Raw genomic sequence first — 12,950 nt, forward strand, 5'->3', positions numbered from 1 at the left:
CAACACACTGGTGGTATTTTGCTTTTAAAGGGTCAAGAGAAAGGAATAACAAAACCAACCCAGGCATTCTTTTTCTGTTTAGGATCAAAAGGAAATTTTAAGGATAAGTAAAAGACAAACGTACCTGACCCAAGGACAATATCCCCCTCCAAGAGAACAAAGTAAGTTGCAATTTTAAAAACCAAGTTTGAAATACGAGAAATCACTTCGAGGGCTTTCCAAAGGCGTGTGATAAAAACTAATAGGCTCCACCCGCAGAACAACTTTCACAAGTGAGTGAAGGATGATCACAGAGTTATCAGCTGTGTGCGTGTTTGTGAGTACACACAAGCCATGGAAAACCCGAGACTACCACTGTTAACAAAGGTTACGACACCAAAAACAAAAAGTGGAGGCAAAGTATTACGCGTCCCTAACAAGGCTTCCCCACAACTCCTGAAACAAGAGCTCTGGCCCTTCGGCTTTAAAAATCAGAACCACAAACTATGGAGTGTGAGAGCAGCGAGGGGAAGGGACGCAGGCAGCCCCCGCCCCCGTCAGCCTGGGCGGCAGCGCAGTGCAGCCGAGCCCCGTCCCTTCCCGGCTCTCCGGCCCCGAACCCGCACGCCCGGGCCGGCGCACCCACAGCCCCCGAACTCACCACACCCCAGCCCCCACCCGCAGCGGCCATGTGACACGGCCCATCGCCCCGGCCGCGGACGCACGCAAACACTTCCCTAGCTGGAGGCCCGCGGGCGCCCAGGCTTTACCTGCAAGGTGGCGCCAGGTCCCGCCCCGTCAGATCCGGGGGGTCCGGGACCTTTTGTTCCTTCCTCTTCCGATGGGATGGAGGGGGCTGGGAGGGGAAGAGGGGAATGGGCGATTGGAGGCGGAACTGAAAACACTCCCGGCCGCCGTCTTCCCGCCCCGCCCCCAGGCCCGGGCCCGGCCGGCGGCCCGGGCGCGCGGGAGGGTAGGGGAAGAGAGGGTAGGGGAGGGGAGGAGAGGGGAGGGGAGGGGAGGGAGCCTGGCCGCCGCCCGCGGGGAAGGAGGGGGTGAGGACGCGCGCGCCCGCGCTGCCCCTCCTCCCCTCAGGCGCGCGCCCGCAGCCCTACCGGCCGCCCGCACGGCCGCGCCCTCCCCCGCCAGCCCACCTCCGCTTCCGCCCTCCGCCCTCGGCCGCCGGCCGCCGCGGCGCCACGCACCCACCTCCCGGCGGCTGGCGGGCTGCTGGCTGGCGAGCTGCTTCTCCGCCGCCGCGGCCGCGCGGGTAGACCCGCCTGCCACCCTGGGCCGCGGGCCCCGCCGATTCGCCGGCGCAGCCCCGGGGCTGGCACCCTGCCGCCCGCTGATTGGCGCCTCCAGCCGCCCGTTAGGGCGCGAGGCACGCCGGCCGAAAGCCGCGCGGGGCGGGTATGGAAGACGGAGGGAGCGGAGGAGGAAAGGAACGAGGCCGAGCACCGCGGGAAGGGCCGGGGGGCGAGCGGGGCGCGGGGAGTCGCCGGCCACCGCCTCCCCACCTCCCTTTGCCTACGGCCCGCCCCGCCTCCCGGCCGGACCGGCGGCGCCCGCAGCCAATCAGCACGAGGGAAGCTCGGGGTGTGAGCCGCGCATCGGGGGCCTCGAATCGGAAGGGAGACGTCGCTCGCTGATTGGTCCCGCCTCCCCAGTCTAGCGTGAGGCGAGGCGGGGCGCGGCCGGGCGGGGCGGGACGCCCGCGGTTTCGCTTGAGTTGGGCGCCGGCGCGTTCCCACCGGGGCTCAGGGGCGGAGAGGGAGAGGCCCGCGCCTTGCCGCGCATTAAGACGATTCCCGGTGGCCGCCCGATCCCTCGCCAGCGTCGTGGGGTGGGGCCTGTGGGGGCCTGCCGCGTCGTCCACCGTCCGTCGTGAGGCCGGCAGCGGACACGTGCTCATCCCACGGGGAGGCCCCGGGCAGCCCGGAGGACGCGCCTGAGAGAGAAAAGGGCTTCGGGAGAAGCCCGAGGACCCGGCCCGTGACTGGGCGCGCCCTATGCAAATGAGTGGGCGGGGCCCTCGTGTTGCTGAACGAGGGCGGGTTCGCGATGTAAATAAGCCCAGAGGTGGGGTCTTTGGAGAGCACTTAGGGCCCGGGTAGGGGATGCCAGGTATAAGTGTTTAACCTAAATTTTGGTTCCGTCTTCAGTAAAAATGATATCAATAATCCATGTCCTGAAGGGTCTTTGTGAAGTCTAAAAGAAACATCTGTCACGATGTCCCTTAATGACTGGGATATCTTCCCCTTCCCCTTTTCTCCACTGTTGTGACGATTAGGCCCCAACTTGCACATCTGCCCTACAGGAGGCAGCAAGGCCCTAAACTTACGGCTGCCCAGAACATAACTGCACCCAGGGAAAACCTTGTTGCGGTTACCCTTAGGAACACCCAAGCCTCTGCTGACAAAATATTGAGCCCAACTAATCACATCAGGTGTTTACTATGCACCCACTGTGACACAGGCAGGGAGTACCGTAGAACTAAAGTTGAAAAGAAACTTAGGTTTCACACAGGTGCCAGAGACAAGACTAGAACACAGGTTTTTTTTGGCTGCCTGTCCAGTAATTCATTCTCATGTGTGACTTAGTTTATAGATTTAATTGGGGACTTCAAATAAGCGGGAAAGAAGCACTAGCAATACAAATCGGTAATCAGGAAGTACCAAATGAGCACTCCAAACAGTAAGAGTTTTTGAAGTATACGCTTTCTTCTGAGAAATGAACGTGTCCCAGAGGAGGGTGCCTTCAGATGGACCTTAAGAGAGATGTGGCCATCCCCTGAGTCATACAAGTTTTCCAGATGTCCTTTCAAAATCTCTGTCCTTTCCACCGTCTCTGTCCTCACACATAGAGGAACTTTTCTCACGGAAAGGTTGCGATGAAGAGCATAAACCCAGGAGTCAGGCACGTTGTAGCTTTGAGTACGACTCTGTTCCAGATCTGTAATCTTTGGCAAATGGAACTCACCTGCAACGATACCTACTTAAATATAGTTGTGTGATGATTAAATAATAAATATGAAAGTAAATAGCATAGGGCTTTGAAGTTCAAGGAAAGTCAGTGATCATTAACTTCTCTTCTGTTGCGTGCGAACATTTATGCTGAGACGAACCTACTCAGCAGAAATTCCTCCTCCAAAAATTCCCTTCCAGGGTGGTTTCTTCCATTGTTAGTTTAGAGGCAGCTCTACTAACCCCTTAATAAAAATAAAAAAGTTTGTGAAGGACACCCAGGAAGCCATTTGGTGGAGCTGTCCCACCTCCTCTGCCTTGTTTCCTCTTTCCAGAGCCACTAGGGAGGACGGTCCAGGGCAAAGGCTGTTCAACTTACAAGTAGGAAGGCTGTTTCTTGTTTTTGGTCTGTCTTCCTGCTAATACAAGTCAACAGTTGTAATATGAAGTAGCATATTAAAAGCTACCCTGGTCACACAAGTATTTTCTCCTATGTGAACAGGGTGTGGATTTGGGTGTCCACCTGAGTAGTAGAAATAGGAACCAAAGCAGGCCTGGCTGGGATTCCAGAATGTGCTCCTAGTATGGGAGTTAGGTACTTTGAGGTTACATTAATTAAGTGGGTAGTACGCCTGAGGTCTAAGTTAGACCATTTCTCCAAAGTCTCAGACTTTGGGTCCATAACTCTTCCATTTAGGAAGCCTTCCAGGATCTACAATTGAGGAAGAGGGAGAAGGGACAATCTGGCTACCAATGCAGTCCCCAAGGGGCTTAGAAATGGGAGCATGCCTAGTGTCCCCTCTGCTAGAAATGCATCTAAACCAAAGTGGGTCAAGACAGAAACTGAAGGCACATAGAGCAGGGATTGCCATGGCAACAAACAGCTTGGAAATCCACTAGGGTACCTCAAGATCTATCAGTAGGTCCCTATTGTATAAATTAGATTGAATGAGTCTTATTTTTATATGGATAGAGACCAAGTTTAACCCTTCATTAAACATGACACTGCAAAATCAATTACATCCAAATCAATTCAGAATCCAATTCAAAAGTAGTTAAGTGCACTGGAAAGACACGTAAGAAAAATGATAATGGTGGTTGCTTCTGGAAAGAGCCTGAGGGTCATAAGTGGAAAATTTAAATTTCATCATTATTTCTTCTGTAGTTTGATTTTTTTGAAAAAGCTCACTGCCTTGGTTCAGACTTCATTGTCTTTCATTGGAAGTAGTGCTTTAGCTCCTCAGCTGGTCTTCTTGCCTCCACTCTTGCTCCCTTCCAATTCATCCTCCTTCCTGCTGCCAGAATTTTTTTTAATAGCATATTTTCTAAATGTAAATCTGATATCACTACCTTGATTGATAGTTTCCTTCTTCCAGTTTTTTTTCCCCCCAGGGTAAAATCAAGACTGTTTAGCATAACCTAAAAGATCCTTAATGATCCATCCCAGGCCAGTCTCTGTAGTGTCACATCTCAACACTCCCCACCTTGCTCCCTTTTCCCCAGCCAGAATGAACTCCTGACAGTTTCCCTAATCACCATGTTCTCTCATTCCCCAGTGCCTATGCTGTGCTCTTTGTTCTGCTAGAAAGCACTTGCCCTATGGTGCCTGACCAACCTCTGCTCATCCTTGGAAGCTCTGTATAGAGCTTCAGTACCCTCATTTATTCATTGAACTCTCTATCCATACATACAAAGACACACACACACACACACACACACACACACACACACACACCACACACACACAGTCATGATCTTTCAAAAAACAACTCATATTCTCCCCTTCTGGTAAATCTTTAAAGCCCTTTCTGGCTTCCCCAGCCCAAAGCTATACCATTCACATATGAATTTTCTCTCTTATACTTACAATGATATACATACCATTCATTTAGTCTTGAGCAGTTTTTTTTTCCAGCTTCTCCTGTGTATATATATTGTCTCCCCATCTAGATTGTAAGTTCCTGAAGGACAAGGACAACTTATTTTCACTTGTCTTCCCCTACTGTTACCAAAATACTAAGTAATTGAAGAAAGATGAAATACAGCATTTGTATAAAAGAAAAACATGTCACAGATCTGCAAACATTCTACACAGCTTTGCGCCCATTCTTCCGGTTTATAGTGGCCCTCCATACAACTGTTGGGTCTCTTTTCAACATCATTTGCTCATCCTAGTGGGATTAAATTGCAGTGAGCATTACTACATCTTAAGGAAAGATCCAGTTATTTGCAACTGAGAGGACCCTGATTAAATGAGATAACTTAAGTAAAAATTTTAAAGAACAAATGCATGGGCTTACTTTTATTGTAAATAATAAGGAAGAAATCCAACACCAGCTAGATATTTATATTGATACAATGAAATTTCAGGTTCCAAATGAATTTATGTTGCAGATTTGAACATATGCGCCCCCCCCCCAACACACAATCCTTATTCATGTTAGTTTTTGCTAAAAAGAAATAGTATTTCACATCTGATAGGAAATGCAGGAGACAGGAATAAGGCATATATGAGAAAAAAACTTCAAATTTAACAAGTGTTCATCAGGTGTCTGTCATGCACCTACCACAGAAGCATTGGTTGATCATAGTGGAAAATTCTCACTCTTTGGCCAAAGTCACTTAAAAAAAATAAGACAGGATTTTTAATAATTAAAGAGAGAAAGAGATTAAAAGAGAAGTTGGCTCGGATAAAGACAAAAATATATGGCAAAACAAATTATATTTCTCATCATTCTCCAGGCATCTTACTATTATATTTCTTATCTCTACACTTAAATGGATAAATAATGATTAGATGAATAGATCATTGGATAACCCAGTGACTGTTCAAATATTATTTGGAAAATTACAATACAATTCCAATGCAATGAGCTCTCCCATAAAGGCATTTAAATATCTGAGATGTACATATTTTGAGAAAAGAATAACAAAGGCCAGTGTCTAAACCCTAAAAGAACAATATACAAATTGTTTGAAGTTCTGTTGTGAGGGGAGATTATTTGGTAGTCACATGCCAACAATTGGGCCTTATGCTTTCATTATAATTGTCTGTGGGTGACAATATTGACTGAGCCAGGCTGCTGCTAGGCAGGATAAGTGTATGAAGGTTTAATACTCTTGGAAAATTTCAAGCTTATTAGCATAATTGCTGTGATGAAGACTGAAGAGCTTACTTAACATAGCTGACTAGAGTAGACAATAGATGCATAAGCAGTGTCCTAATTATTGAATTAATGAGTCCCAATTGTTTGTCCTTACTGTAAATGGTCCTTGCTATGAAAAAGACATTTTGCTGAAGGAGTCTGACAATTGTGTTAGCTGACAAGTGGCCAGAATGTAATTAATGGTGGGGGAGAGCCAATTACTACTGGGTCCTAAAGACTTCACTGGTGAGTTTCAAGGAAAAATTGCATAGCTATATAGTAGTTTCATATCAACTCCTCTTTTCCTTTGTAAAATCGTGGAGCCTGATTCAGTGCTCTTATTTTGCAGTTGAGGAAACTGAGGCCCAGGCTTACTTCTCCAAGTCCTGTGACCACTTAGTGCCATGGATTGTGCAGGTAGTATCCACCTTTTCTGCTCTGGCACTGCCCACTGACTCTTCTTCCTGTTCCTGGTCTGCATGCACACCCATGCTGCAAAACAACACTTCTGAACCTTTGCTGCTCTACAAAACTCCAAGTTCCCATTACTTTATATGCATATGTCCTCACCAACTATTTCGTGGTGAAAATAGAGGCAAATTTCCTACCCACGCCTGAACCCCCAGTGATGGACAGATGTATCTGTTTCCAGACTGACCCTTCCAGCCACTTTCTTCAAAAGCCTTGCCTATCCCTCCGGAGAAGCTTTTTCCTCCACTTACTCTCTGTTCCCTTGACCACCCTGTCTAGGGTGGTCATACATACACACGTCCCTCCCAACATACACATGTCACACTCTACCACATCACCTTTAAAATTTTTTCTTTAAAAACTTTTATCATTTTGTAGAATCATCACATCTACTTATTCTGTACTGAATTATTACTTGTCAACCCTTAACACTTAATGTAAGCTCTAAAAGAGCAGGAAATATGTCTGTTTTGTTCACCATAGTATCCCTAATTCAAGCATATATGGAGGCACTCAATAAGTATTTTTGAATGGATGAATAATTTTCACTCAAGTTCACTCAAACTCAGCATATCCAAATGGAACTGATGACCTCCTTCTGTTTTCCTATCTGAGTATGTCTTAGCCCAGTTCCCTAGAAAACAAACCCTGATGCAAGGATTAAGTATTGATGCGTTTTTTAGAAGGTATAATCCCAGGACAACAGTATGAGGAAAAAGACAAGAAAAAATGGGGAACAAGGTACAGCAATGCATTGCTGTGCTAAACACTACTCCATGAAAAGCCTTAAAGAAATACAGCCTGTCTCTTGGGCAGGTACAGCCACTTGACCATACAGGACATCTCCAGACAGGCAGTATGAAGAAATCACACCATGAAACAATGTGAAGAAGGAAGGAATTTTATCTTTGTGTCTCCTGTCTCCTGTTGGTCATAGCTTTTCCCTCAGGGAGTTAAAATTTTCTCACTTCCCAGTTGGGTTATCCATTTTCTTTAACAGTCACTCAGAAAGCCAGGTCCCATGCCCTGGAGTTCAGAAGCGGTGGGAGGAAACTGTGGGTATGTGGCTGGTTTGCTTCAGGCAGTTAAACCAGAAGGGACTTAACTAAGTCTCTACTGGTAGCAGCTGAAACAGAAGAAGAGGTTAAGGGTCCCAGAGATGGTAAGGCTCAGAAAATCTGAGAAGACATGTAAATTAAGGCTGACATAGGGTAATCATTACTACAGCAAAGGTAGAACCAGGTTTATTTTATCCACTTCATTATACACAGCACCTACCACACTATGTGCTAATTAAACTTCTGTTGAATAAATGCCTGCATAAATGACACCACCACCTGTCGGATCTGCTTAAACAGAAACCTTGGAGTCATCCATGGTCTTCCTTCTTTCTTAATTCCTGTATATCAAAGACAAAATTTCTGTTGGTTCTACCTTTTTAATATATCTCAGATCCAATGCCTCCTCTCCAAGCTCACTGCCTCGGTTCAGACTTCACTGTCTTTCATTGGAAGTATTGCTTTAGCTCCTCAGCTGGTCTTCTTGTCTCTACTCTTGCTCCCTTCCAATTCATCCTCCTCCCTGCTGCCAGAATTTTTTTTAATAGCATATTTTCTAAATGTAAATCTGATATCACTACCTTGATTTATAGTGTCCTTCTTCCTGTTTTTTTTTTTCCAGGACAAAATCAAGACTCTTTAGCATAACCTAAAAGATCCTTAATGATCCATCCCAGGCCAGTCTCCGTAGTGTCACATCTCAACACTCCCCACCTTGCTCCCTTTTCCCCAGCCAGACTGAACTCCTGACAGTTTCCATAATCACCATGTTCTCTCATTCCCCAGTGCCTATGCTGTGCTCTTTGTTCTGCTAGAAAGCACTTGCCCTATGGTGCCTGACCAACCTCTGCTCACCCTTCGAAGCTCTGTATAGAGTTTCAGTACCCTCATTCATTCATTGACCTCTCTATTCATACATACAAAGACACACACACACAAACACGCACACACACACACACACACACACAGCCATTCAGTGTTTATTGTAACCGCCAGGGTTCTTAGTTGCAAGCAACAGAAGAAATTGATGTTGGCTGACTTAAGGAGAAAGAGAATTTGGTGAAAGGATATTGGGTGGCTGACACAATTGCTGGGAAGGCTGCAGAAACAGGCTCAGACAATAAGCAGAAGAAACAAGGAAGGCTAGGCAGCAGCCAGGAAGACAGCCAAGACACAGGACCACATACTGAGGGAGGAAGGCAACCATCACTGCCACCACCATTCCACACGGGATGCCATGGCCTTCACTTCCAAGTCAGTGTCACTGGGCATTACCCACCATTCGCTACCCACCACTCTCACTATCAGCACTGTTGCTCCTGGCAATCAGATGTCACTGCAGTGCCTGTTACTGCCACCAGAATTGTTTCTCCACCACCCGTATTTTGCATTACTAGAGCCCTGTCTTTGAAGCCCGGGGCAGATCTATTAGGTCAACCAAGCTTAGCCTATGTTGCATGCTCTGCTTGCAGGCAGGGTTGAGAAAGTAAGGAGCTAACATTTTGGTAGCCTTCTATATTATAGTGGGGATCTGCTTCTCTCCAGTAATCCTCAGATAATTATCTAAACAAAATAAAGGGGGCCAGGTTCTGGGGAGCCCCTAAATGACAAATGTCCACCATGTTCTCAAAATTGCTCAACAAATAAATTGTGCATCTACCTGTGCCATGTTGTCTTTGAGGCACCAGGGATACAAAAATGAATAAAGTGACCACTTCATACCCACTAAGAGGGCTATGATCAAAAAGACAGAAAATAACCAGTGTTCCTAAGGATGTAGAGAAATTGGAATCTTCATATATTGCTGGCAAGAATGTAAAATGGTGCAGTCATTCTGAAAAGCAATCTGGTAGTATTAACATCTCTAAAGATTAGACAGAGTAACCACATGATCCAGCAATTCCACTTCTAGGTATATACCCAAGGGAAATAGCAACATATGTCCACCCAATAACGTTTACACAAATGTTCATAGCATTCATAAGACCATGAAGTAGAAACATCCCAAATGCCCACCAACTGATGAATGATAAACAGTGGCGTATCTATACAATGGAATATTATTCAGCCATGAAATTAATGAAGTATTGAAACATGCTGCCATATGGATGAATACTGAATCTTGAACCATTATGCTAAGTGAAAGAAGTCGGTCACAAAGGTCACATACTGTGTGATTCCATTATATGTAACATCTAGAATAAGCAAATCTATAAAGATAGAAAGTGGATTTGTGTTTGGCAACGTCTGGGAGTGGAGATGGGGTGGGAAGGGGAGTGACAGCTCATGGGTACAGGGTTTCTTTCTGTGGTAATGAAAATGCTGTAAAATTAGATTGCAGTGATGATTGTATAGTTCTGTGAACATATTAAAAACCATTGAATCATATACTTTAAATGAGTGAATTGTGTGCTATGTGAGTGATGTCTTAATAAAGCTGTTTATAAAAAATGAATGTAATAAAACCTCCTTTTCCTCAAGGAGCTGATATGCTTGTGGGACAGCAGAGTTAACAAGGTGGCTGCCAGTGGCCGCTGGTCAAGCCTGTAATCCCAGAGCTTTGGGAGGCCTGGAAGGATCACTGGAGGCCAGGAGTTCAAGAACAGCCTAGGTAATATAGTGGGACCCTGTCTCTACAAAAACTATATTTAAAAAAAGAGTTAACAAGGAAACAATACAACTTCAAGTTGTGGCAAGGCTTTCCCTCACACCTACTCCTTCTTTCTTCATGCCTCAAGATGGAAGATGTACCTTGCTGCTTGCCACAGCACTTACTATATTTTGAATTGTCTTTCTCTGAACAGTACGATCCTTGAGGTAGGAACAAGTGCGTCTTTGAACTTTGAGTCACCAGGGCTAGCTGCGGTGCCTAGCACACAGTAGCCTTAATAGTTGTTTGTTGAACGGTGAATAAATGAGAGAGCCAGAACTGGAACCTGGGTGTCCCAAGACCTAGACCAGATTCCTTCCTACTACACCCGACTATATTGATGCCAGAAATGAATGCTTTCCAAATCTGACGGCTAGCCAGAGAGACGTCTACAACAAAAACAGTTGCGTTTTCTACAAGCTGTCAGTTTCCAGGTATATGTTTACGTTTTACACTGTAAACGTAATTTTGCTGTTTCCCTTAATTATGCTATGTCCTTCGAATAATCATTTCACTCACCTCATTTACAGCTCTCTTCCTTGAGTTCATCACACAGCACCAGCTTTGCTGTCATCTTTAGCATCCTGTAATTGCAACTTCTCACCCACTTGGCTGGTCAACACTGAGTCGGGGGCTCTCTGGCCTGTGTGCACAGGGTTTCAAGGCCCAGATTTTAGAGATTTGGCTTTTCACTTACCAAAAAGCACAAAGTAGAACTATATCAGCAAAGATTATGTAGAAAATTACTTTTTTCACAGCCTCTTGATATTTAACTTTGCAACAAATATTCCGTACTACTTTTAAAAATCAGCTTTATTGGCTGGGTGCGGTGGCTCACACTTGTAATTCCAGCACTTTGGGAGGCCAAGGCGAGTGGATCACCTGAGGTCTGGAGTTCAAGGCCAGCCTGGTCAACATGATGAAACCCTGTCTCTACTAAAAATAGAAAAATTGGCCAGTCATGGTGGAAAGCACCTGTAGTCCCAGCTACTCTGCAGGCTGAGGCAGGAGAATCACTTGAACTTGGGAGGCAGAGGTTGCAATGAGCCAAGATTGTACCATGGCACTCCAGCCTGGGTGACAAGAGTGAGACTCTGTCTCAAAAAAAAAAAAAATTAACTTTATTGAGATATAACTCATATACCATAAAATTCAACCAGTTAAACTATACAGTTCAATGGCTTTTAGTATACACAGAGCTGTGCAACCATCACCACAATCTAATTTTAGAACATTTTCATCACTTCAAAAATAAACCCCATACTGGTAGCATTCACTCCTCATTCTTCTCTCCCCTACTCTTGACCCTAGCCAACTACTAATCTACTTTTTTGTCTTTATAGATTTGCCTATTCTGAATGTTTCATAGAAATGGAATCATATAGTATGTGGTTTTTTTGTGACCTGGCTTCATTCACTAAGCATGTTTTCAAGGTCCAGCTATGTTATAGCATGTATCAGTATTTCATTTCTTCTTATAGCTGAATAATATTCTATGATATGGATATACCATATTGGGCATTTGCTTGTTTCCATTTTTGTCTCTTATGAATAATGCTGCTGTAAACATTCACATATATTTCTCTACTACTTTTTAAATCATAACTTTGTTTCAAAAATTCCTCCACCCCTCTGATGCTCTTGTCTCTCAGTAGGCTCTCCAGTAATTTACAAGGTTCTTCTAGGCTTTTTATTATTGATTATTAATGGTTATTGAAGGCCTAAAGTTTACCTGGCAAAGATTCAGCCTTCCTGTTATTGTAATTATTACCAATATAGAAAATATTTCACTGAACTAATGAAACAACTGTATCTCCAATGACATTTTGTGACCTGTTAAAAGATGCCAAGGAAGACTGGGTGTGGTGGCTCACACCTGTAATCCCAGCACTTTGGGAGGCTAAGGTGGGAGAATCACTTGAGGTTAGGAGTTTGAGACCAGCCCGGCTAACATAGTGAAACCTTGTCTCTACTAAAAATACAAAAATTAGCCAGGTATGGTGGCCCACTCTAATCCCAGCTACTCGGGAGTCTAAGACACGAGAATCACTTGAACCCAGGAGGCAGAGGTTGCAGTAAGCCAAGATCACACCACTGCACTCCAGCCTGGGCAATAGAGTGAGACTGTTTCAAAAAAAAAAAGATGCCAAGGAGCCATGTTCTTGGAGAGTCTTATCTGCTAGGGACTGTGCACTGTACTGTGAGGACAAGAATTAGGACACAGTCCTTGCCCTCTAAGATCTTCTGTTCTGTTCGAGGAGACAGTTGTAGGGGATGCAACTCACCCAGTCTTGGCGGTCAGGGAAGGCCACTGTAGGCAGGGTGGTACTGCTGGGAGTTAGCCAGGAAAAGAGCCAAGAGAGCAAAGGCAAACACATGAGGCAAGGGCCCAGATGTGAGAGGAGCATGTTTGTATGAAAGGGAGGGAGAAAGGAAAGGAAAGAGAGGGGAGGGGCATGAGGAATTGTGGAAGGAAATGAAGCTGAACCAATAAAGAAGAGCCACATTGTTAAGGGCTTTGAAAGCCATGCTAAGGAAAAGTTCCTCTGCTTGAAGGGGAAGGATTAAAAAAAATCAGTGGATCAAACATTCACTGAATGTTTGACCCTCTCAACACAAAACAAACACAAAAACTTATTGAAAAATATACAAAATGAAAAGGAATTTGTGAAATACTACT

General features: G+C 45.3%; 1 protein-coding gene across 12 annotated transcripts in view; it reads right to left on the minus strand.

The window, feature by feature from the left end:
• Window positions 1-1,539, minus strand: part of SMAD2 (SMAD family member 2) — an 89,780-nt gene extending 88,241 nt beyond the window's left edge. For 3 of the 12 annotated variants that reach the window (XM_034943638.3, XM_034943635.3, XM_055102646.2), the window contains exon 1: window positions 1,189-1,538. The gene's annotated coding sequence lies outside the window, so the exon portion shown is untranslated. Of the gene's footprint in view, window positions 1-124; window positions 668-749; window positions 1,032-1,188 lie in introns of those variants that run through there. The other 9 variants (XM_063597273.1, XM_034943636.3, XM_063597276.1 and 6 more) reach the window with 7 other exon arrangements.
• Window positions 1,540-12,950: the final 11,411 nt, after the last annotated feature.

The sequence above is a fragment of the Pan paniscus genome, chromosome 17 (assembly GCF_029289425.2).
Source record: "Pan paniscus chromosome 17, NHGRI_mPanPan1-v2.0_pri, whole genome shotgun sequence".
NCBI lineage: Eukaryota > Metazoa > Chordata > Mammalia > Primates > Hominidae > Pan > Pan paniscus.